The sequence below is a fragment of the Aquarana catesbeiana genome, linkage group LG04, assembly GCF_042186555.1.
Source record: "Aquarana catesbeiana isolate 2022-GZ linkage group LG04, ASM4218655v1, whole genome shotgun sequence".
Classification (NCBI taxonomy): Eukaryota; Metazoa; Chordata; class Amphibia; order Anura; family Ranidae; genus Aquarana; species Aquarana catesbeiana.
This window is the reverse complement of record NC_133327.1, coordinates 630,031,419-630,034,651: the sequence shown is the minus strand read 5'-3', so window position 1 is coordinate 630,034,651 and position 3,233 is coordinate 630,031,419. Positions and strand designations below refer to the sequence as shown.

Genomic DNA, 3,233 nt, shown 5'->3' with positions numbered 1-3,233 from the left:
AAAACAGGAAACATTTGCAAATTAACAGTCTTTCACAAGGAAGGAACAACTCCTTACATTTTCCAGTTGGATGGGAAAGGTTCGACAGAGTCAACCACGTAACGAATTCTAGGCCAAAATTTGCACTGTGTTTTGGGTAGCTTAAAGCTCAACTCCACCCAAAAAAAAAATGTTTTCCCCCTACTATAGCTCCCTTCCTCCCACCCTGCTCTTACTCCTCCTACCCAGTCTAAAGTTTTCCTTATTTAGTTAAACCATTTATACTCACCAGTTATACAGCCCCACCATTCAGGTCCATTTCTGGTGCCGTTTCCTCCTGCAGAGACCACGAATCCAGCATTGCTTGTTAACTCTCATCGTCTGGGCCTCTTCACTCCCATTGCTCCAACGTCATCTCTCTTCAAGATCCTGACGGGACCCCTCTGCTGGCCGGCCAATAGGAATTGTCCACATCACACAGGCAGTGACCATGGGGGTTGTGAGAATTTTCTTTTTTTTTTTTTTTTTTTTTTCTTTAGAGGGTATAAACCAATTTTATTCAGATGTGTGTGTTCTTCAAAGTCTTGGGTACCAACTACAAGTTGTAAAGCCAACATAATTCACGTTTATGTTCTTCAAAGTTGTAGGTACCATTTGTACATCTCATCTGAATTATTCATTTCTGGCCATAGACCCTGTACAGATGTACAGATATCCAAATAAGTATCTATTTACTCCAGCTTAATAAAGCCAATGTCCTTTGCTTATTGCCTAAAGCACTGGCGACACATGTTCAGTCCATATTTGCGGATCAATCCATGTCTATTTGAACACGTGGCAGGAGCGGAATCCCTGGCTGAACTTCCTTGGGTGACTCCAGTACAGCTGCTGATGGCCCATCATGCTCTCTGCTCAGGAAAAGGATAGTTTGCTTTTTGCCAACCCAGTGATCAGATAGGGGGGGTTAAGTTTTTCCTGGAGTTTAGCTTTAGGAGTTTCACCATTTACCAAGCTGTGTCTACACTTCCCTCCTCTACCACTCTGGAGCTTTCCATCTGCTACTAAACAGGTGCACTTTAATTAGAAAATTCTCCTTAGTTATGTCGATTAGTCAATCCAAAGGTGAAGTCAGTGAACATAAAATATACAACTGGCTGGTCCAAAAAATTTAGAAAATACACCCTAGATGTATATCATCCATGAAGGCTGCAGATACACTAAGACCAGAGTCATTATTCATGTTGGTTTATCTCTTCTATATTTTATCTGTGTAGAAAGTTTTGGTGAAGGTGAGATGAGCATAAATGTCATAGCTTGACTCATCGTGGGAAACACTTAAGCACAATGTGGAGGAGCTCCCTGTTCTAAGTAAGATAAATGATAGAAGTTGTTAGCAAGCTCTGTACTGCTTTATCTTCAACCACCAATGCCGGCACCATCAATAGTAAGCTACATATGTGAGTCATTTTCAGCCCTGCATATTTCTAAGCAAAGTGCTCAAGTCCAAATAAATTTGTCTCTTAAGTGAGTTTTGGGTCGTGTAAGGCGAATCTTTTTTTTTCCTACACTTTCTGCCTTTGTTTTTAACTTTTTTTCTTCCCATAGAATTCTGTACGCTTTAAGTGTTACAGTATTGTTTTCATTATAGTTTTTTGTGCAGTGCTGAAGTTTCAGATTTTCAGCTGGTCCTGTGTTAAGTTTGTGGTTTCGGTAATAAAACTTATCAGGCAAGAACATTTAGTTTTGCATAGAGTGAGAAGGATATAACCTTTTTCATATTTTTATCTGTAGCCCCCACTGAAGAAATATTCCTTCACTCCCTGCATAGTCATTCGGTACAAACTCTCCAATGGCAGAAAATCTCTGTAGGTCCTTTATTGCTACATGTGTCTTTGTTGAGGTCCCCTTTGTTGTTCCTGGGATACAAAGCAAAAGGGAAATTTTCCAATTAGGGACAAAAAATGGCTGGGGTCCCAACCCCCCCCCCCCCCCAATCTATTTAAAAGGGGCTTGAGCTAGAATAAAAATTGGAGACAGTAATGTTGAGAGAAGGTTTGGATTTGGGGTTAGGCCAAACAAGCCAAGGCCTTGGGCAACAAAGTACAGAGGGTGTATCAGACTGATTAGCCCACAACTATTTAGAAAGAAGACCTCTTAGAGTGCCTCTTATGACTGCAGAGAGGTGAGCAAGCAAGTTAAGAAACACTCTGCTAGTGTGTTGAAGTCCATCTCCATGACAAGATTGGTCTGACTATGCCTCACGAGAGACTGAAGCTGGATGTAGCCCCAGGTTATTACACTGTATAGTTCCATGGTGGATGTTTTGATGGCAATATAAAGCTTGTATGTGTTCTAGCCTTCCTATCCTTACTTATTTTAATATAAATTATTTTTTACCTGTTAAAAACAAAACATGACTGTGTTGCTGTTGGAGTTTGCCTCACTTTCCTGTCTGATGAAACTGTTGTCGGTTGGATAGTAAGTGAGGGTAAATCTTCTAACGGGGTCCTAAAAACCAAACCTGACAGGGATTCTAATCCTTCGAGAGTGATGGGAAGAGAAGAGTATGGAGAAGGAAAGGAACTGCTCATGATCCAAAGCATACCACCTCATCAGTGAAGCATGGTGGTGGTAGTGTCATGGCGTGGGCGTGTATGGCTGCCAATGGAACTGGTTCTCTTGTATTTATTGATGATGTGACTGCTGACAAAAGTGGCAGGATGAATTCTGAAGTGTTTCTGGCAATATTATCTACTCATATTCAGCAAAATGCTTCAGAACTCATTGGACGGCGCTTCACAGTGCAGATGGACAATGACCCGAAGCATACTCCGAAAGCAACCAAAGAGTTTTTTAAGAGAAAGAAGTGGAATGTTATGCAATGGCCAAGTCAATCACCTGACCTGAATCCGATTTAGCATGCATTTCACTTGCAGAAGACAAAACTGAAGGGAAAATGCCCCAAGAACAAGCAGGAACTAAAGACAGCTGCAGTAGAGGCCTGGCAGAGCATCACCAGGGATGAAACCCAGCATTTGGTGATGTCTATATATATATATATATATATATATATATATATATATATATATATATATATACATACATACACTGTATTCAGTTTAGCTAGATCCGTTCCTGTTATTCTCTTCCTACTGGCAGGCGGGCAGGTGTTTTTACAGTACAAAATTGCTGGTGTTCTTCTGATCCTATTAGTACCACAGGCAGGCAGCTGCAGTATTTACAGTTGGTGTACT

The 3,233-nt window shown here is 40.9% G+C and overlaps 1 pseudogene; it reads right to left on the bottom strand.

The window, feature by feature from the left end:
* Nucleotides 1-209: 209 nt before the first annotated feature.
* LOC141141603 (small ribosomal subunit protein uS14-like) lies at nucleotides 210-1,038 on the bottom strand (annotated as a pseudogene).
* Between the last annotated feature and the right edge of the window lie 2,195 nt (nucleotides 1,039-3,233).